The sequence below is a fragment of the Octopus sinensis genome, unplaced genomic scaffold, assembly GCF_006345805.1.
Source record: "Octopus sinensis unplaced genomic scaffold, ASM634580v1 Contig18959, whole genome shotgun sequence".
NCBI classification, from domain to species: domain Eukaryota; kingdom Metazoa; phylum Mollusca; class Cephalopoda; order Octopoda; family Octopodidae; genus Octopus; species Octopus sinensis.
Genome location: NW_021836134.1, coordinates 92,140 through 115,617, shown reverse-complemented (window position 1 = coordinate 115,617; position 23,478 = coordinate 92,140). Strand labels below are relative to the sequence as shown.

The 23,478-nt window shown below is 40.7% G+C and overlaps 2 pseudogenes; one reads left to right on the top strand and one right to left on the bottom strand.

Moving 5' to 3' along the window:
• Positions 1-11,550: 11,550 nt before the first annotated feature.
• LOC115231933 lies at positions 11,551-13,206 on the bottom strand (annotated as a pseudogene).
• Positions 13,011-15,367, top strand: LOC115231932 (annotated as a pseudogene).
• Positions 15,368-23,478: the final 8,111 nt, after the last annotated feature.

Sequence of the window (23,478 nt, the reverse complement as noted above, 5' to 3'; positions counted from 1 at the left end):
GCTTCCCGTCCATGAAGCTTTCAAATACTTGACCGAATTCTTTTTTCGTAATAAATGCATTCAATTAAAAAAAAAGAAATAGTATACATAAAATACAAAAACCAGAAATTACGGATTTAACCAAAATCTAAAAAATATTTTGCTAATTTTTTCGAGTGAGGTTTAATGGGCCTCGAAATGCTTGTTGTTCATTTTAATTAAAATCAAAAAATATTTCTTCGAACAGCCTCTCTATTTAAATAAATATTTTTCTTTATTCTAAAATCCCTCTTTTCCTAATCTTTTTTATTATGCAAAAACAATTTTATCAATTAATAAACGAAAGAGAGCAAACAGAATGCAAAAATCTCAGCTTAAAGGAATTAATTGTCACAGGTCTGAAGGAACCCGCCAGACGATTTAAATTAAAGGAATTTAACAAATAGTCAATTTTCGTACTAAGAGTTATCCAAAGAATATGTCTTAAACAAATAGAATTCCCAGTTTCTCTTATTTTTTCTTGTATGTCATTAATTGAAATTTGCTGATTTGAAACCACATTTTTAATCTGATTAGATACAATATCAAATATTGTCAGCCATCTATGATATCATTATCAAAAAATATATAATAGCAAATTTTTTTCAAATTGAGATTCATTTCAAAAAATTTCAATCATATCCGTCTATAAATAAATTTAACTTTATTTGCTCTATAATCAAAATGAAATAATGTGAAATCTGCGGAGCCAGAGCTAATAAAACACACTATTCTGTCAGAAGTTGTCACGGGTGCAAAAATTTTTTTCAGTATATTCTTGTATAATTTATTATTAGAAGATGCATCAACAATAAATATATGTTCTTTTATAGATTTGAGGGAAATTGTATTTTAACATACAAAACAAGAAATAATTGCAGATTTTGTAGGCTAAAAAAATGTTTAGACATGGGAATGACAAAAAAAGGTTATTCAATTTATTAACTTTAGAAATTAAAAATACATTTTCAATATCTTATGAGGCACAGATATTTCCAAGCAAGTTTATTACGTACGAAACTGAACTGCAAGTTGACTTATTCATGAAATTGTTAGAAATATTTCGATTTTGAGTGTTTAAATTGCTTTTTAATGAAAACTTGTCTAAGCCAAATTAGAAAAAATTGTTTTCTAAATTTGACCAAAAAATGGATTGAAATTTTGGTTCAAAGTGAAAATCTGATCGCCCAGATTGTTGAAATGTTTGATTAATGTGTATCAAAAAACTCCCCTCTTACAACAAAAAATCAAAAATAGAAAAATAGTGAGCTCGGGATGATAATAAACAAGGCCGGGACAGTCATTAAAAGTAGTTGACTTATTTTAAAACGAAAGAGAGCAGGCAGAGCAGAATGTGAAAAATCTCAGCTCAAAGTAATTAAAACTGTTTCTGCTTAACTTCACACGATGTTGCATGGTTCTTCTTTGCATTGTTATCCAATAATGTAATATTCTCTAATCCAATAATTTTAGAGAGTAATTGCTTTTCCCATGAACAGCTGTACATGGGATGTTCAAGGGTAGGAAGAAGAAAAATTTATCCATATATGCTAAGGAAAGACGGACAACAAACATCGTTTATCAACAGGCGAGAAAAAAGATTAAAAATTGAATAAATAAAGAATACAGAGAAAATAGTGGTACAGAAATCTGAAAATAAGTATAAAGAACAGATTAAAGGAATAAACTGGAAAAATATCACAAAATGGTGAAATTTCAATTAACTTAATAATTAAAAGAAATTACATCCCAAAATATTCCTTCTGTTTCCAATTACAAAAATAATAAAATTTAACTAAAATAAGCATGACCACATTGCTAACCAAACGCGTGCTCACGCGTGGTTATGTTTGCTTTTCCATTGATAATTAAGATAATGAAACAATAATTAATAAAAAATAAACTTTACTAAATGTTAGTTTTTATCCTTGTCAGCCGAAAATAACCAGATTATTTGACCAGATTAATAGCCAGATTATTTGACTTTGTCTCTTGGTTCACTTCTAAATTAAAAAAACTTAATTAAATTCATTCGTATATTATTTTTCTGTTCTATATGTATCCAAGATAGAAGTGTATTTAAGCATTTTAACAAAAACACTTCAATTATCAAGATCAACATGTTCAAATTTTTTTACCTACTGTGAGTACCGAGATTTTCTCTACGAGCGTTGGCAACAAAAACATTTAGGGATGATTCCTTTTAACAACTGCCAAGCAGACTTGATTTTTAAGAATGAAATTTAAATTTTCGACTTGTTTCAAGCAATGAAAGTTTATAGAAGATTGAAATCTTATTTTATTTATTCTCTTTCATTATTTTTTCTTTCTGTGACACATACAACTGATTTAGTCGATCGCTTTACTCTAATATTGATCAAACTAACTCGAATATTGATCGGTAATGTCTAATATAATAAAAATCGTATAGAGCAAGCACACCTAATGTTCATAGTAAAACATAATGGGGATAAAATAACGACTATACATTGGGAAATATAATTTTTAAGAACAGTCAGAAAAATCAGGCAGGATTTCTCTGACTTTATTCCTGAGCTGATCTCGGTTCCTCTCAACTCGTTCGAGTTCACGTTTGAGGACAATCGCCTCCCTCCACTCGCAAAAACACTTCCCTATAACACGTCTTAGCCACCGTTAAATAAGAATAACCACCTTTGGTCGTGTCTCTGAGCGATTCGTTGGCATTTATACTCCTGCATGCGTATATCCGTGGTTGTGTTGACCCAGTCAATAAGGGTAATCCTCATTATTCTTCGTCGATAGACTAAATCAGCATCTGATAATCGTTTTTCTTCATTTGCCACGACCTTCCATTCGACAATGTCAACTACCTGTGCAAGTGCCCTGAGAGATCTTTTCTTAAGTCCCAAATCGTGCTTTATTCGTGCCCACTCAAAAGATAGTTGGACATTTCTTGCAGCCTCCCCATTCCACAGCAGCAAGGCTTTCCTGGGGTGCAGGAATTGGTCTTACCTCATCAGTCTACTCCGATCGAAGGCCACTGCTCGCTCTTGATTTCGTTGTTGAGTTGCAAGGAAAGTCCGCCAGGCAAACCAGCCAACGAATCTGAGTAAGTAGTCTTGGTGATGTCGCATGGCCATGTCGTTTAGTCGCATGTTTCTTTCCATCAACTTCTTCCGCTGTTCCTCTTTTTGCGCTTTGGCTTTCCGTGCTTGCTTGACCAAAAGAAGCTGTTCCCGCTTTGCTGCCTCAGACTCGCGTTGCTTCCGTTCATTGGACTCGGCCAGTGCTCTCTAAGAACATCTCTTTTTTAAAATACTGATTTCTCTGCCTCCACCTCTCGACGGCGCTGCTCTCTTTCATCTCGTAATTCCCGTCGTCGTTTGTTGCGCGATTCCATTTCTACAATTCCAAATGACACTCAACCCTCTCGGAACTTTTTCTCTTCTTTGAAACTCTTGCTGTTCCTGGCAAGTAAAAAAAATTGATATCACTCCAATTCACGCTGTTTTGTCTGCAGGACGTGTTCTGCCTCTCTCCAGGCGGCTGCTCGGGCTTCTAAGCATTCCTGATTGGGTGACTCCTTAATCAAACTGTGACACTCTTCTGTCTCAAAAATTCAATTTCTGATTTTTGTCGTTCAATTTCCTTTCGCTGAGTCTCTAGCAGTTTGGTGTGTTGATTCTGCCTCCCAGCCATTTCTTTGTCCTTAGACACTGCCTCTGGAATATCCTTTACCCACGTGGCCTCGTCCTGAGAATAACTAATCTCAACAACCTTCAACTGGGGAGTGACAATTGTAGTCATTTGGTCTTTCTTTTTGGGTGTTTTTGCAAGAAATGTCTTAACTTTGCTCTTGAAGTCCACGCCAGTTTGACGGAACGGACGATTGACCTGCACTTGGATAATCCATTTGATAAAATATTTGTGGCTCAGTCGTGATTTTCTCCACGAATCAGCACGTGCCTTCAGACTAGACATTACTCATTTATATCAACAGTCGGTTTTTTTCCTCCTCTCGAAAAACTGCCGCTTTATTTTGCCGACTCAGGGCCTGCTTGTAGCTTGCCCTCCACTGGGACCAACATCCGTAAATTCTCCGACGGGAAATCCGCGTTTGTGCCGTGTGGACCAACTGCTTTGTGTCCTCCACGGTTTCTTTCCAGACTGAAAAGTAGGCGAATTGGGTCTACACTACATGAAAACAAAAACGTTTAATAACAAGTCCTCGTTTAGTTTGGAAATGATTCTGGAAGCTTTTTTCTGCTTCTCAATCTTGTTCTTGTCTCTGAGTGCACAATTTTGCTGTATTTGGACAGCACACTCTCTGACATTCGTGATCGTCCTGCCACTACTTAACCCACAGGACCTGAATCCGTCGTGCACGTGCTGCTTCCATTCCAACATGTCCTTCCTGAACTCAGCCATTTGGTGTCGCACGACTGCTTTCTCCTTCATTTCTCGCTGTTTCTGAACTCGTTCTTCTTTTGCCAATTCCTGAAGCACCTGCAATAACAGGAGACTCGCTAACCTCCTCGCGAGCCGCTTTTTTGAGTTGTTTGAGTTTTTCTGCTTCTTTTTTTTCGTTGATTCGATCCTGCCTGTTTTGCTTAATCTGAGAAAAGTCATGCCAGGAAATCACCCTGTCTTGGCGCATATTCATCCTAATTCGGGGATCCAGGCACTCTTCCATTCCCGCCTTTCCAATTTTCTTATTTCTTTTCAGCCTTTCCACTATGTCGTCCACGTCGCACGCGTCCTGCACTGAAATGTTGGCCATGAAGGCGTCGTCCAGCCACTCTCGCAGAATCAGTTCGGCTTGGTTTCAGCCAATGGAAGGCACCTTCGCTATGGACGCCGCACTCCTGAAAAGAATAGTTTTTGACTGCATTTGTGGCAGATTCTTCAATTTTCTGAATATAGACATTTGTGTACTTTAATCCACGTTCGGACGTCCTCCTTCTTTTTGGGATGTTCGATTGAGGGCTCCCACGAGTACAATCCTTTCTCATTTAATATCCATGGTTACTATTTATATAATAAAATACACATTTTTAATGATAAATGGAATTAACATGTACAGAGAATATATTTAACAGACCAAAGAGAGGAGAGAGACACAATTCAAACCAGACCTGACCAATTTGTACTTTAAACATGCTTTTTTTGATCTGCCTGAATTGGCTGTGAATGTCTGATATCTTTGATGACCAGTCCCCTCAGCGCCAAAGAACGGCTCCCAATTAAATGAATCGAATAAAAAAATGTTATAAAAAGCTGGCAATTTATGATTATATTTATTTCTATAAATATATTTCAATTTTCTGAATGTGGTGGAGAAGTCTCATTTGTTCGGCAATGTCTGTGAGGACTTTGAACTCTTCCCGTCCAGGTGTCAACAAATTCATCACAACAGAGCGTCTGTTTACCAGAAACCACGAATGGATCGACGTCGAGTCCACCACTGGGAAGGTAGGACTAACCACCCATGCCACTGTATTACTCTACATCATTCACTTTAGGATAGTCTGGGAGAAATTGTCTACGTAGAACTACCCCAAGAGAACTCAGTCGCTAACACATCTGGTTAGTCTATTTGGTTCACCCAAGAGAGCTGCTGCACTGTGGAGAGTGTCAAGGCAGTCAGCAGTGTATTCCCCCCTCTCCCTGGACTTGTTTCCGAAGTGAACTCTGCATTGGTCGACAAACCTTCCTTGCTTGACAAATCTGAGAAGAACGACGGTTAGGAAGTATGGCCATTGGTAGTGTGGATATTCAAAATGCAGTTGGACTCCTCGGCCGACGTCTCCACGCTCATGTCGAGAGATATGTACGAGGAATTCCTTACTAACGAGAATTAATTAACTGTTTTTATTAATATTTGTTTCTTGGCAACTGATTTGTGAATGCCTGACAACATAAGGTGGATAAAGGGACGAGATAATGAATTGCCTTCCCTCTGTGCAGGAAATGTAATCCATCTTAGCGGAAACTTACTCCGCATTGTCGACAGTCACGGAGGGTCTTGTAACCATTTACTTCATTCACGTGACACCGCCCTGATGGTAGGACATGTCTCCAAATCCTTGTTTGCGACGTGTGAAGGAAATTTGTCAGAGTGGACGGTTACTGTCTGGGAGTATCCCAGTCTTCAAATTATCTATCAATTTACCGATCAGGAACAGTTGGTGCACCTCCAATTCCTTTCCACCAACATTCTTCTTACTTTATCCGAAAAAACACTCAAATTATGGTCGTCTGGATTGTCTATTTAAATAGGGATTGGGTCAACAAACAGTTCCTGGGACAAGATCAGGTCGAGTCCTTCCGAGAATTTGTTCTGGTCCCCAACCAGTGGGACGGACGCAAGTTCATTTTGACACTTGACATGAACGTGTTTGTGTATGTCGTGTCTCTCTGCGGAAGTGTCTGTGAAATCACTAAAAGGTAGCCCGTCGGGTGGGCTGACTTGCAGTCTCGTCGAGATGTCTCCGAATGAGGAGCCCACCAACCAATTCCTCCGCAACCGACTTATTAGTTTCTTTGACCACCCGACAAACGATTCATTTCCCGCCTTTTGTCTGCTGAACTTGGATAGGGAAAATTATGAAAAATACCTCGCTCACACCAAGAAGAGACCGACCATCCGCGTGGAATGTTGCTGTTGGTTGGACGCTCATAACATGCTTTTTGTCTGCGATAAAAGTCGTTTCATCAAGGTAGGGATGTTCTTTCACTCAAGTATAACTCGGAGACTTCTCCCTACATCAACGAACTGGCCTTGACAGACGAACTAGCTGACACATGTTGGCCAGTGAAATGCATTTGCGTCGACGGGCCGGAAATCTACTTTGTGACTAATGTGGTGATATGTCACTAATTGCCAGATCTCGACCTGTGTGTTGCGAAAGAACAGAACAACCAAATCAAAATTGTCAAGAAATTGAACACATTCAATATGAGAGTCGACAGAGTGCGATTAATTCCCGATCCAGCCAACTGTCGTATTGTGATATTCGGGGACAAAGTAGTGGAGTGTTAGCACGTGCAGTCCCTCACAATGGCCTATGAAACTGGTCCCGGAGAGGTGTCCGTCATCGAACATGACAATTGCGTTGGGATCATTGACATGTGCACGTTTTACAGAAACGGAGACTACCTGACTGTAAACCAAGGATTGATGATCCTAGACTACCCAACCGGGGGGAAAACTGTCGATTTGGAGAATAGAAGATGGCAGTGTTGTGACAAGTCAGTGCATGCCATTTGAAGTCTTTCTCAGTCCTCTTACTTGCAGATTTCGTCTCTCTGTGCTCTCTCGACTGTTCTGTTTGTGGGTGACACATCGGGGATTCTGCATGTCTATGACACCACTACTCTCAAGGAATTTCGACTGATTCAACAAGTCAAACTGTTTCACAATCCAATCGACTTGATCACGTTGAGTGTTCACATACTATTCCTCAGATCAGACCAATCGGTCGTCTCCTTTGCCTCAAAGTCGGCGGGGCAAATTTATTTTATGAGTGCCGATCCCTCCAGAAAATTTGAAGTCTTTGGATGGACTGGTGACTGAACCGTTTTATTGGCAGATGTCGAATTGGGGACAGTGGACAGTGTTTCTCTCTTTTCTGCCCAACCAACAGTCTGCCTCGTCGCCAGCAATTCGGGGACAAAACTTGCGGTGTTTTACATTGACAACTGTAAAGAAACTAGTTTCTAAATTGCAGTCCAAATCAGTCGCGAATATATGTTCACGTTGAAAGAGAGATTGTATGAGTGTCTATTGACTTCACCTCGCTCGTTTGTCGCCATTATCGAGGGGGGCACTCTTGTTCAGTGGGACATTCTCGACGTTGTCTTTACGACTGACCACTCTAGAGAGGTCCATCGGTCAGAAACGGCCGCCCTCAAATTACGAATGTGAGGAGTATCTGCAACTCCCAGGACGGATTGACTTTGGCAGGTTTGAGGACTGACGGATCACTCTTCACAAGTTCTGTGGAATTGGTGGCTGTTTGTGTTATTTGTTCAGGACAAGACTACTCAGTTCTGTGCCTTCCCCAAAAGTGGTGCCAAAGTCATGTCTTCATTCAGCGGACGGCACATTGTTCTGTCGACAACTTCGGGGAGTCTCCTCTGTTTCTCAAGTGAGACGAGCTACTCATTTGCAGTGACCAAGTTAGCGAGGGGCAATATTCCAGTCAGTTAAAATCAAATTCCTGGCAAACAGAAAAATCACTTGGTGGCCTCAAAACTTACGAGGAAGGAAAGGTGCGTCGTGTCTATGACCTTTAGAGTCTCGCTTGGAGTGGTGAAATGGACTTTGACGTGTATTCCCTCAACTTGGACGACTTGACGTGGAAGGAAAAACGTGAACTCGAACACAACATCAAAGAAAATGAGAAATACTCAGAACAAAAGAGGGACATCCGATCCAAGTTTGAGGAAATCAGGGAATCGGTGAGTAGCCACATTAAATGACCAGATTGAATTGATTCGACGAGAAAATGAAGAACTGCCGGAAACGGAGAGATTGGAGTTGGCCGAAATGGTGATCGACGTCGAGAGGGAGTCCCGTGCCTACGAGGAGAGCGACAGTGCCATCAATCGGGTACCTTCTTCAGTCATTCCAAAGATGAGACTCGACTGCGAGGAGGAGAACATGTCCAAGGCGGCGGAGATGTCTCAAATCAAGTCCAAGTACTGGGACAACTACGAAGTGAAGGGACAATCCCTCCTTGTTATTGAACACGTGCTTATTCCAAGATGTTCAGAGGAGATTTGCAAGTCTGCAATTTCCCGATGCTTCGACAGTGCGAGCGGGAGACGGAAACAATTCACAAAATGGAATCCCGAGACAAAACAGGCACGTTTGAAAGAAAGGTTGACTATCACACCTAACTTGCAGTTGATTCAAGATCTCGTAGACGACTCGGTTGACAACTTCAAATCACAGTGTAGGCCCACCAGGAACGTTATCTGGATGAGCCACTGCACACGCAGTTCCACCCGCAGTCGATGGAGTACCGATTCGACCAGATCCGCCTCTCAGAAGTAGTGCTGTGAAGTTACTCCAGAGAAACATTAAGCAAATCAAGACGTCTTTCAATGCTTTATTTGAGGAAACATTGCAACTGAAGAGACAAGCACTTATTCAAATCAACCAGAAAATCGAAAACAAGGCCAAGATCGTGAAAGAATTAAGTGGAACTGTGCCCATTGACACTCCCTACAAACTAGCACCGGTCGAGAACCCATCCGACATGTTCCTGGTCTCAGAGGAGGAGGTCACTCTACGATATAACCCGCCAGATTGCAGGAAAACTTAAATACAGCGACCACACGTGCACTGCACATGACATGGAGGGCACAGATGGGGATAATTGGAGAGAACGGGGGCTCAAGCTGATGATGGAAGGAGTCCTCCAAGTGAAGAAAGAGTTCGTGTGGAAGGTTTAGCTGGTAATTATGGTCAGGAACCGGAAATGCCGAGCTTTATGGCGGAGAAAGACCAGACAAAGTGGACGGTAGAAGAACTGCACCTTGCAGAAGAATACAATCGTAAGTTGAAACAGAACATGGAAGAATACGAGCAATACAAAAAGGTCATTTTTGAGTACACGGCAGGTCCTGGAAAACGAAATCAAGAAAATCGACTCTTCGATAGAGGAGGTGATGAAAGGGTTTGACTCGAAACTGCACAACTTATTCAAAAGTCGAATAAACTCCCAGTCGGCGATATTCCAGGTTGTCGTGAGGCCAAGATCTCAGGAAGAGGTGACCATCGCCCGAATGAAGAGACTCATTTTGGTAGAACAGGAATTGGATTTTTGGGAGGTCGAGATGAGAAACAAGTTGGCAGCGACGCAAAACAAAATTGTAATTGTGCCTCAAATAGAAAGGAACGGAAAACCTTGTTGAGGGAGCAGTGTCGACAGATAATCGAGGGACTTCACGAGGAGTACGACATCCTGGTGGCCACCGACAAAATGCTTGAGAAAAGCCTCAAATCCAAGTTCGACTCGACTTGGGCGGAAAGATTGTCCAGAATATTCAAAAAACGTCCAAAGTGAATGTGTAAGGTGACACGGCAGACTGAGGAGTGCTGACACGATCGAGGAGTTGCTGCAGTCCTACAAACACGCCGAGAACACCCTCAAACTGGCCGAAGCACAGCGCCCGGACGACGTGGACCCTCACGTGTGGGAAAGATTCTCCGCCTTCCGACGACAGAAACTGGAGAGCGAGTTCCAGGTGAGCGTGTGACACTACTGCAGATGAAGAAAAAATACATTCAGGTGACGGAGGCCGCGTGTCTGCAGGGAAGGACGACGAAAGAAGTCGAGGACTTGACGAAGGTGGTAGTGCCGGAAATAACGCGGACATTTGGAATGTTGGTGGTGGTGGACACTCTGATAGGATTGCGGACAAGAGAAATGAGTTATACTACAACTTGGAGATCCAATTCGCGATAAAACAGGGACAAGTGGAGATAAACGTGGAGAATGGAATCCGCAATTACTCCGACGCGGTGCTGCTGGAGAGGTCGATCGTGGAGGAACTAAACGCGGACATAAAGGTGGTGTTCCATGAGGACGTGGTAGAAAGTGGCGAACGTTAAAGTAGGCATAATGAGGGAGGGCAAGGACGTGATGAACTCGATAGCACAACTCGAATGGCACAGTCGCCTACTCACTTGTAGGGAGCACAAGAAGATGGAAATGCAATACGAGGACATTATCAACCGAATGAGAGAAATCAAAAACTTTAAGGTTTCCAGAGATATGCACAAAGTAATGGTTTCCTCATAGCAGGTCATTTCCAACACGTTCGCCAACTCTACCAGTCAGGGGGAAATTTCAGCACTGGAACAGGCCATAGTCAAGCAGCAGGAGGTATTGGTGTGCCGTCACTGCAGCACGGAGTCAAAGTCATCAGGGAGAAGCAGAATCTCCTCTCAGTCCTTCGCTCTGAAAACAGGCGTGTGCTCAAAAATAACGAGACTCTGTTGGAGACGAATTTGGAGGTTGGCGTGGAAGTGAGTGAACGGAGAATAACTTATGAAATGAACAGTAAGCACGCCACTCACTCTTAGCACACGAAAACGAAATCGACGAGAGGACCAGTCGCTACGCAGACATGGTCATGCGGAGAAGAATGGTCGACCAAATTCAGGAGAACGCCACTCAACTGGCCACACTTCGGGCAGAGGCCGAGCGACTAAGAATGGCCACATTCCCCTCACTTAAATGACTAACCAAAGACAACATAAATTTATTAATAAATAATATCTCCAAGTGAATACACACACATCACCACTTTCGGAAAAAGGGATATTTCTTGGTAAAAAACTGTGTGTATCTTCTCCTAGCAGAATCACCGAATCCCAACATCCAGTCAGGATGGGAGTCCCTTTCATCCTCCAGTCTCACCTCGAAGGAAGGAAGTGAAATCAAATCGAGAGGAGTCATATTCTCCATCAAAGCCCTCTTCAAGTTCTCGATCTACAGTAAAAGAAGGGACTACCTGTCCACGGAACACGCTCATTTGTTTGTTAAAGAAAGACATTTTGAATTGTTTGTCAATCTAAACTAACACACGACAACAACCGCGAACATTTCCCGGAGTTGACTCACAATCTGTTCTATCAACACCTCCGACTGAAGAGAGGGCAGCAACAACTCCCGAATCTTATCAGAGAAAGGGATTTTAGCCATTGGCCAACACCCCCAGCCATATGGGTCTGGAATGATCACACAAACATACAAGCACGCCACTCGTCGGGGTGTTTGAAGGGAAAAGCCAGTCCATTGTCGATGGCCGCAATCTCCACGTCAAAATCCCCCGAGTCTGGTCTCGGAATCATTTTGATAAGCCAATTGTCCCCTCCTCTATCTACAATCAGCAGGGACACCCACCAGTGTTCCTGATCAGGTAGTCCAGAACCACCAGCCTCTCGAAGGCCAGTCTGAATGACTCCTTCGTGTACTCCGACAGTTTAAGGAAGGAATTCTTCCTGGCCCACGAATCCGCCTCCTCAAACTCAACCACGAACAACTGAAGAGACCCAATCTTAGGGGGAAGTCCCATTCGACGGAAATGAGAGGCAAATTTGGGGACGGCCAGAGAAATGTCGTGCTTTGCCTTGCACTTGGCTCGATCGATGGGACCGTAGTTGAACACGTGACTGACCAGGTTCATCACGTTGGTGGTGGGGACGACCCCCAAGCCCAGTCGTTGGTCAACATACGACGCCCCCGCCTCGGAAAGGTACCCCTGGTTGATGATCAGGCACCCCCGTCCGAAACAGCAAGGGAAACAAATTCGCTGAAACCACTTGAGCCAACGAGGGTTGAAATTTCCGTAGGGCTCCTCATCTTTTGGTTTGAATACAGCTCGGATGTTCTATTTTTCAGTTTTTAGACTTACAGAGTTCTTGTCTCTCATGAAGTAGACTCCACTAGATCCTTGTTTGCTTAGAAGTGGGTCGATGCCAATTTCCAAACCATTTTCAATGTCGTCTGCTGTCTGGATGAAGTTAGAGTCGTTCATTGGATAATATTTTGCAGTTAACATAGTATACCCACTAGGCATATATATCGTTGTATATTATTTTTTTATTCTAATTATATATTTAATTAAATATAATATTACTTAATTAAATTCTCGTATTTTACATACTATTAAAAAATTTCCAAAATATCCAATTATTCGAAACCCTAGTCTCCATAAATAGAAACATTTGTAGCCTATTTTAGGAATTTGATAATGAATTAGTAAAAGAAGGCAGCTAAGACTGCATAATTAGTAATTACCCATTGACTTGTGGTTTATGTTGTTCTAGTTCTCGAAAGTTCCACTAAAATTAAGTGTGAAAAATTGATATTGAAAAAACAAGCATTTTTAATTATTTATAATTATATTACAATTAGATAATCGAAAGCAATTGATATTCAAAAAAATAATAAATTTAATTATTAGCTTAAAGCATGGACGTGCACCTTTCGGACGACGAGTTCATTGACGTGGCCGTGGACGGACGGCAATGTCTCCACGGAGTAGCCGACCATTCTCGGGGGTCTTTCCACCTGAAAATGATGGAAGCCGTGAAATACGACGACTTCCATACGATCGACTGGCAACGGAACTTTCAGCGAAACCGCATTCGTCATAGACAAATTGTAGTCGAGTCAAAAAAGTCATCGGTCGGACTTTTTAAGTACATTTTCGACTCTTCGTCGTCTTGGATCTGCATTCTTATCGTGGGGGTCCTTTCGGGACTGACGGCTGCCTATATCGATATGTCCTACAAGTGGATGGGCTCGCTTGTGCATGGAATCTGTCTATCCGACCGTCTACTGGGGAGAGAGGACTGCTGCTGGACTGCCAACAACACAGTGGACTCCAAGACGTGTCCCAATGTAATGGAGTGACTGACTGGCAGTGGAAGCCCTGGTCGGAATTGGCAGGGGGAAAGGAGAATGGTGCATATATATTCGACTATTTCATGTTTTGTCTCCTCTCTGTGCTCTACACTACTGCCGCAGCCATGATGGTTAAGTTCCTCGCCCCCTACGCCAGTGGGTCGGGCATTCCCGAGGTATTGTCTTCACTCACTTTCAGATGAAGACCATTCTGAGTGGTTACATCATTCGGGGGTACCTCAGCACGTGGACACTTATCATCAAATGTTTTGGAATAGTTCTGTCTTCGGCCGGGGGACTGTCGTTGGGAAAGGAGGGTCCGTTCGTGCAGATTTGCTGTTCGATTGGCAATCTTATTTCCAAACTCTTTCCCAAGTTCAGGCGGAATGAAGTCAAGAAGAGAGAGGTGTGATGACTCACTTATCAGATTCTGTCCTCGGCCGTGGCTGCGGGTGTTTCGGTGGCCTTTGGTGCCCCTGTGGGAGGGGTTCTATTTAGCCTGGAAGAAGTGAGCTACTTTTTTCCCCTCAAGACTATTTGGAGGTCTTTCTTCTGTGCATTGGTGGCCACATTTGCCGTCCATCTGTCGGGCGTCAACAGGGGTGGTCAGGACATTCTGTTTTACATTGGCTACGACGATCCCACTGCTTACGTCGAACTAATTCCCTTCCTCCTCCTGGGCATAATCGGGGTTGTCTCTCCTCTCTATTCAGGGGTTTTATGGAGTTCTCTTTATTCGACTTAACGTCAAATACTGCGCCTACAGAAAGAATTCTTTTATAGGGAGGTTTCCTATTACTGAGGTCTCTCTTTCCTACTATTTTAGGTTGTGGTGGTCACTCTTGTTACTGTCTTGGCCTCGTACCCCTTCTCCTTCACTCGTCAGGACTCCAATTCCTTCATCCGACAACTCTTTGCTGCCTGCCACGTCGGAGATTCCAATCCACTCTGGTAGTGGACTTTTCCATGTCTTAGTGACTACCAATGGGACTACTCGGTCGGGCAGGACCGTCAGGGGAACCCTTCTCTTGGGGCTGGAATATACACTTCCATGTGGCAGTTGGTCATCATCCTTGTCCTCAAATTTGTGTTCACGGTGACCACGTTTGGACTGAAGGTGTTGTGTGGACTTATTCGAAGGTGCCTGCTGGATTATTCATTCCCACGATTTGTGCGGGGGCCATAATGGGGCGAATCGTGGGCATAGGAGTGCAGCAGATTGCCCGGTTGGGGACTATGGTCATTGTAGGACGTTCTACATCAACTCGACCTCTCTGGTGGCTGTGATCAACCCCGGAGTGTACGCGCTTGTGGGAGCTGCCGCCACACTTGGGGGGGTCACCCGAATGACTGGTGTTGTTGAGTATTTATAGTAGTGTCCCTGGTGGTGATTATGTACGAGATGACTGGCGGGATTTCCTACATAATCCCCATAATGATGGCCACAATGACCAGCAAGTGGATTGCTGACTGGTTTGGGAAGGAGGGGATGTAGGCACTGGTTTTATTTCATAGATACGACCGACACATCCATCTGAACGGCTTCCCATTCCTCGATGGAAAGGACGAGATTTCCGAGAGTGGCACGGCCAATGACGTTCTTCACGCAATGTTTTGTTGGGCATTCACTCGCAGGGACAACTCGGCCGAACTGACTGTCATCGAGCAGAACAAAATGACCATTTCCGAAATCAGTATTCATTTCTTTCCATTTCAGAACAAATTCTCGAGGAAACGAACTATAACGGATTTCCAGTGGTCGTGTCCAGGCACTACAAAGTGTTGGCGGGGTTTGTTTATCGAAGAGACCTCGAATATGCACTGGGTACACCTTCTACTTAATGACAGACCGATTGAATGGATTTTCCGATAGCACAATCGTCTATTTTTCTGGTCCTCGCCCGGAACAGCACAAGTCGGCCAGACTCTCCGTCATCCTCGACCAGGTCAGGTCTTTGGGCCAACCACAGAGTCCAATGACAATGACTGTGTTCGGGTCTATCCACATCACGTTGGAAATGTTCCAAAAGTTGGGAATCCGGCAAGTTTTGATCACCAAAATAAGTGCGTATGTGGTAAGACTGTCGTGTAGTGAGGTGGTGGAATCATCACCAAAAAGGACTTTGTCACATATATCGAGGACCTCCGTCTGAGGAACAAACTTCTCAGAAGTTAATTTTTATTTAATAAAATTAATATACTTTCTACATGGCTACATTTAAGCATATGGCTAGAGATGTAGAGAAAGCAGCACTTACTAAAGAGCATCTTTTCATACTCGTTTTTGGCCCTCATTTTTGGAGGCCATCTTCTTGGTTGTCTTTGAGACATCTCTATTTCGGTGGTTTGGAGGGATTGGTCAACAAATCTGACAATTATGCTGACAATGCCCACTTTTCTAATGGATCTTAACGCCTTTAAGGAAGATTGCAATAAATGTGCCATAAATATTTGACCTTGCGTATTTACACTGATAGTAAATGGTTGGGGACTTACACCAATTCGACATTCTCCTTACAAAACGTGCAAAACTTCTTGATCAGTAAACACAAGCCAATTAAACTTTTTACTTGACGTCAAAAAGGCTAGTCTTTAACAATGCCTTTACTTAATTTTCAACTAAAATTAGACAATTTCCTCAAATATGTTCTCGTTCTATTCGATCAGGGCCATTTACTATCGCCTCATTTAATGTTAGAGGACTAGCAGCGAGTTTTAAAAGGTACATCTGTACAAGGATCGTTATGAAATGGATGTATGTTGTCTTCAAGATAAAAAAGTCGAGGGAGGATGAAGTTTTTCGGAAAATACCACCTAATGTACTAACGTCACAGTGACGATACTACAAAGAACATGGCACAAGCGAAATTATAAACAGTGTTTATTGGTAACGCAAACGTCCTATAACTAACTAACAAAAAGTAAATGGTTGGGGACTTAAATTAATGATGGAATTGTTCCTCAAGATAATCTTGTAGTTTTTAATTGTGACGTCATCCGCATTGAAGTCATCCACATGGTTTAGCTGACCGAGTTCAAAACATGACAACAAACTCCAATTCACTTTAATCAGTGAAGTTGGTCGTTCTTAATTCACTTGGATCATTTATTATTTAAAGGAGAAATTTAAAGAAGTAGATGGAAATTTATTGCGCGCATGTACATGTACATCAAAACTTTTAAAGCTAGAAAGTTTGACTGAAGACAAGAAAATTTATGCTTTGTGAATGCTCAAAGTTTAAAATTTTCTTTAGATACTAAATAAACAACTTGAGAGTTGAAGGGTATGCCAATAGAGTTTGGGGAGCAAACTAATAAATTACAAATGAAAATCCCTGCCCCGTCGCGCTCGCAGATCGAGACGTTGTTATTTTGAGTTTGCACAAAAAAATAAATGACAAAGGAAAATTCTTAAATATTCCAAAGATTAATTTTTCATATATTATTAAATTTTGGACAAATTGTCAATACATTTGGCCAACACTTTCGAAAAATCATTCTTAAAAATTAACACTGAGATAACAGAATACACTATGATGAGGCTATGTGAACAACGACACGAGGAAAAATGGAGGCATACAAAGAAACTCTCTTAGGAAATACAGAAGACATGATACGAAGAAAATCATTAAAAACGTTCGCGCTTAAAAGATTAAACAACGTATGGTTGAGAGGTAAACAAATTTCTGCGTCTTAAAAATCAAACTATACAATATGTTTGTAAAACCAGTCTTATTCTACAACTCCTCTTCTTGGGCACTCACAGTGCACGAAATGGAAAAACTGAATTCCTTCCATAGAATGGAGCTGAAATACATTCTAAAAATCTTTTGGCCAAAGCGCATATCAAACAAACATCTCTACTCCAATTACAATGTACATCCTTCGGACGAAGAAATAAGAAGTAATAGATGAGGCTTATTCGGTCACATCATAAAAATGGACAGGAAAACTCCCGCAAATCTCGCAATGGAACACCACTACGCTCCTCATCCGGGAACGACCTTCCGAGGAAGACCACGAATTACCGGGACTACGCTAAAAAGAAAAATGTTGAAGATCCTTTTGTTTTACCGTGTTTACAACAACGCGGGAGCCGAAACCAAATTTATAAATTTTAATAAACAATAATTTTTTGATTTAATTTCCATTGGAAAATCATAAAAGAAAAAAGTGTTTTTCAAATTTTAAAACAAGTGACTAACGCTTTTTTAAAAATATCCAGGAAGCAATAAATAAAATTGAGTTTTAAGTTAAATAATTTCTCAATCTGTCCAGCGTCAATGGGACGAAATCTCTTGTCAAGCAATTTTCGAAGGCCTCCTTCTTGTCTCCAATCAACACCGTGTCGCTTGCCTCCGTGCAGGTCGCTGTGAAGGCAGCAGTGTCTGGTTAAAGGCTTTCCCTTCCATCGGGAACCTGGTGGATAAGAAATGCCTAAGAATCGCAATCTCCCTCCGTGTCGGGATAAAAATCTGCCAGGCGCATAAATGCCGCTGTGGGGGAACTGTTGAAAAGCATAGATTTTGAATTCTCTGACGGAAAGGCATTTATTCAAAAAAACAATTGCTTACTCAGATTTTTTTGTATAGAAGAGGAAGAAGTAAAGCTAACAATGATTTAGGTTATCTATAATTCTCCTTATGTGTAGAAGGCACACTAATCATTTTGGAAGAGATAGAATGATTAGTCAGCTGTCAGAACAAATTTACGGTGTTACTCGAAATGAAATTGAAAATGATATTAAAACTGTGTTTTTGTAATGTATAATAATTAAAATAAACGATTAGTCAAAGAGATTGATGGCAACAAAACCTCCTATTACGCCAATCATTGCGAGAGGCCCGCGTGATAGAAGCAAACGTCGGTTGGCCAAAAAAAGCTTCCAATTTTTGTAAAAAATGATAAGTATTAATCTTTTTTAATTTAAAGACTTTATTTGAAAAGGAAAATTGAAAAATTAGTAATTCCTTCGGACTGTCTAGCAGAGATAGAGACCCATGCTTGTTCTCTACACTTGATGTCTCGCGAAGGCGTCAAAAAATTGAATTTCTCTGTTGCCGGAATTACTTTATCGTGAAAAGTGAGGTCGTAAGAAAAGTCATATCAGAGTGCGATGTCTGCAAGTTTTCTCTTCCACTTAAGTTAAGTCTGTTTTAGTAATGGTTTAGACCAGCGGTTCTCAAATGCGGCCCCCAGGATTTTTTTTGCGGCCCCTCTAGAGTAACTAACTTTTTTAATTTTTTAATAATGTTTAAATTTAATTATTCATTCTTAAGGTTAAACATATCCATAATTGGTGATTTCATTAATCAATTTGAAGCACGTTTTGGGGTACATTATAAATTTAATTTTTAGAATTTTAAAGAATTCCTTCCTTTAATGAAAATATTCGTAACTCCATTCAGCGTGGAAATTAAGGATGCGCCTGCAAAGTTTCAACTAGAACTCATTAGTTTGCAACATGATATAGAACTGGCGGCATTATTCAAAAATGCGTCCATTATTAATTTTTACGAATTAATTCCTCAAGACAAATTCAAAAATATAACACACAATGCATATATGAATCTACATATTTATGCGAATCAATATTTAGTAAAATTGAAAATATAAAAATATATAAAATATTTTTGTGCGGCCCGCGAAGCTAATCTTAATTATCGATTTGGCCCTTGAGCTAAAAAGGTTGAGAACCCCTGGTTTAGACCGTGGATGAAACTAAACATGTTTTCGCCTCTGTTCCGAATGAGCGGTTTCAAATAGATCTTATTGATCTGAAAAGGTTTGAAAACGTTAAAAGAGAATACAAATTGATTCTATCCGTTATTGACGTCTATAGTCGGTTTTATGATTATAATTATCATAGTTTTGCTTTTTCTAGGCCACTAATTAATAAGTCAGGAGTCGAGGTTTCAAAAAATCTTGAGTCCCTATTTTATCTGAATGGTCCCTGTCAGAATCTACAATCCGACAATCGGACAGAATTCGGGTTCTTTGCGAGTTCAAAATTCAACAGATCCACGGCAGTTTTCATTTTAAAATCAAACAAATTCAGGAAGGCCCAAAAATCCACGGACACAGGGGATTGTAGAGAGATTCAACCACCAACATTTAACAAGAAAGTTACTTAAATACTTTTTCATCGAATTCAATAAAAATGCTGTGTGTGTCATATGCAATGACAAAATTGCAGTTATGAAAGAATACAATATTCGACGTCACTATGAAACCAAACATAGACAAACATATTCACAGTTAACAGGTGATGTCCGTTTAGAAAAATTTGAATCACTGAGTCGAATTTTATTATCTCAACAAATTATGTTCAAAAGAAAATATAATGAAAATGAATCAATTACTATGGTAAGCTGTAAAATAGCTTATCTCTTGGCTAAAAATGGAAAGCCTTTTTCTGATGGAGTGTTAATAAAAGAATGTATAAGGCAAACAGTAGAAGAGTTATGCCCGGAAAAAGAAAATGTATTTAAAAATATAAGTCTTGGAGCAAATACGATTGCACGACGAATCGAGGATATTGGTTGCAACTTATTCGGACAAATTGCAACCAAGGCAATAAATTTTGAATATTATTCAATGTTTAAATCTTTTTTTGTTATTCTGTCTTCTTAGTCGTGGTTAAAAAATTAGGAGCATTATTAAATCTAATTGATTTTACACTATGGCCCACGGTCATCTACCAAATATTCTATCCGTCCCGCCTTGTCAAAAGTTTGAGATCCCTGTTTTAGATGATTCAAATGATTGTGCTATTTCAGAGCAAATGGAAGATTCATTTGAGTGTTCAACTCCAGAGAGCGTCGAAAATTGGTTTTGGTTAATCAAGAGGATCGAATTTAAAGCTGTGCATTCCATATTATTCAAATGTCTAGATGGCCAGAATATCGATATAGAAACGTCAAGTGGATGGCTTTCAGTATAAATGTTTCTCCCAGAAGTGAGGCACAATATTGCCTACTGCAAGACAAAAATCTGTTCTTTTCAACCAAGGGAGCATTGTGCTATCATTGTATGAGAAACAAAAAAACGGTTGGGCATTTGACAACAAAAGTTCAATCCAACAAACCAGATATTTTCGTCTATGACAAAACTAAACAAAAGATAACCCTAATCGACGTTGGCATCACCTCCAAAACCGCCTCAAACAAGTCGAAACCGAGAAATTTTATAATATGATATGTCACAGTCCAGGGCTACGAGCCGTCCAGGGTTGCGAGGTCAATGCTTAAAATGCAACAAACATATTTTTTTTAGAAAACTTTTCATTGGAAAAAATTATTAATAATAAAAAATAAAACTTATTAGATGTGACCGTCCATAGAACGGACACGCCGTTGAATGGACACTAGAGCATAAAAAGCAAAATAAATAGCAAATTCTATAAATAATTGATTGAAAATGCATTTTGAATTAATTAAAATATTAATAGTTAATATTTTTAATTATTTTTTTAAGCGTGCAAGATGGGTTTTGTGAAACTGAAAGCTTCGGATCTAAAAATAATCAAAGAAATTCAAGACGGCCAGTCAATTGATGAGCCGGATGGGAATGTCGACCGTAAGAAAAGATTTCGATACAAAAATTTGGCCAAAAAATGATATTCAATGAAGATAAAGTGTATATTTTACACAAGGGCCTTCGGTTACGTTTTTTGTGAGGACGAAGTGGAACTAAGGGAAAAAACTTTAGAGGTATTCAAAAAACCACCACGGATTTTACATACTGATAATGGAAAGGAATTTACTACTTCCTATATGACTAAATTGTGTGAAAAGTACAATATTTATCATATCTTCGGAAGACCGCGAGCTCCCTAAATACAAGGGCAAGTTGAGAGGTTTAAAAACTGAAATTATTAAATAAAATTCAGGTTAAACGAAAGCCTAAAACGTTGGATATCCTCAACAAGCTCGTCATCTGGTCTATTTAAACGCTATGTAGAAATTATTAAAGGTATAATTTTTGATTATAACAACACGACGCAAGCTACTGCGAAACAAATTCCTTTTTACATTTTTATGGGTTTTGAATATCCAAATATAACAAATTCCTTTTTTTTTTACATTTTTATGGGTTTAAAGGAATGAAGGCATATGAGATCGATTCCGCGATATCTGACCCCAGACTCTTTATAAATTCGTGAATAACTTACTCCCTGAATCATACTTCATTAACTTCTGGATTAAAGTTTTTTCAGACATTTCAGAGATTTTTCTTTAACTGTTGAACTGTTGTGGTGTACTTTTTCATTTATTTGTTATTTTTCATATTTTTTGTATATTTTAATACTTTCGTCGATATTTCTGTTATCTTTCTTAATACTTCTTTCCTATTTTTACATGTCATCCCTTTTCCACGATCCATTACCATGTGGTAAATGCAGTAAAATTAACTGCCGCAAAAACGGCATTTACTGCGCCAACTGCCATGCTTACTTCCATATTGGATGTCTCAAGGTTTCGAAGAAATCTGCTTCCAGCATCCCAATATGGCACTGTAACTCTTGCCTGGCAGCTGCCTCATTCCACGACACACCCACATTGTTTGATAGTTCCCATGATCAATCTCCCAATATACTAACTTCATCGAACGCAATACTATCCTATCTATCAAGATATCGTCATTCGAGAAGCATCCCTATCCGTTTACCGAAACCAGCTCGTCCAGCAGCTGCGGAGGCCTTGTCTCATCTGATATCCAGAGCTATGTCCTCAAACAGGGACTAGGATTGGGCAAAAGCATTCTGCTTCCCCTTTTTCGGACTTGGCCTGACCCGTGGAGATAAATTGCCCGGGAATTTTACTTCCAAACTTAAAAGATATATTTCTTCTTACCTCCCCTTTTCCATCGACACATTAATATCTCAGGAAAGCCACTCACTGTCAAAACCAAGACTAAACCACAACGAAAACCTACGCAAGAGAGTACGTTCCAAGTTAATGTCGGGCGACTTCTCGGCCGCCTTGAGAATAATTTCCTCAGACGATAAAGGTGTTAAAGGTGGCTGCGAAGCCACTGTTTACGCCGTGAGGGATTTTACAGAGTTTTCACACTCTGCTTATAACGACTGTATTCTTGCTAAATTGGACATGAAAAATGCTTTTAATTGCATCGACCGCTCATGCTTCCTTAAAAATGCAGCAAACATAACATTCCATTACTCCCGATGGCCAGCATGTGCTACGGTTGCACACTTGAACTAATGATAGACGGACACACGATCTTGTCCTCCTCTGGGGTCCAACAAGGTGACCCCCTTGGTCCATTACTCTTCTCCATGGGTGTTAACCCAACAGCACACGCCGTAAATCACCGCTCAACGTTTGGTATCTGGATGACATTACTATCGGTGGTCCTACTCACCAAGTCATCTTGGATATCGAATCAATCGATGTAAGTCTGAACAAAATTGGATTACAGTTGAACCCTTCAAAATTTGAGATCATAAACCTCAACGCTAACGAGGAAGATTTCGCGACTATAGTGGAAAAATATCACTCAGTCTTACCGGGTGGCATTATAACCAGGAAAGGGTCGCTTGAAGTCTTATGATCTCCCATTTTCTCGGAAGGAATCGAGAAAATACTGTCCGGAAAATTATCCACTTTTGAGTTTATGTCAAGCAGGCTATCCATCCTGGACGCTCACGAAAGGTTTTTCTTGTTGAAAAACTTCATATCACTCCCCAAGCCACAACACGTTCTCCGCTCTGCCCCCTGCTTTATAAACCCTGAACTTCTCAAAGAACTGGAATCAGGGCTGAAACACAGTGCCGAAAATCTCTGCAACATTCGTTTTGACGAAGCCTCGTGGACCCAAGCCACGCTTCCAATACGATTCGGAGGCATTGGTGTCCGCTCCCAAGCAGATATTGCATTACCCGCTTTCCTGTCTTCTCGATTGTCGTGTGACTCACTGGTGGATGCTATTCTCCCCCTTTCCGCTGAACGTAACGCATCCTCCTGGTATCAGATGGCAATCGAAATTTGGTCGAACAAAGGCCTCAAGATACCTGCTAACTCATTCTCAC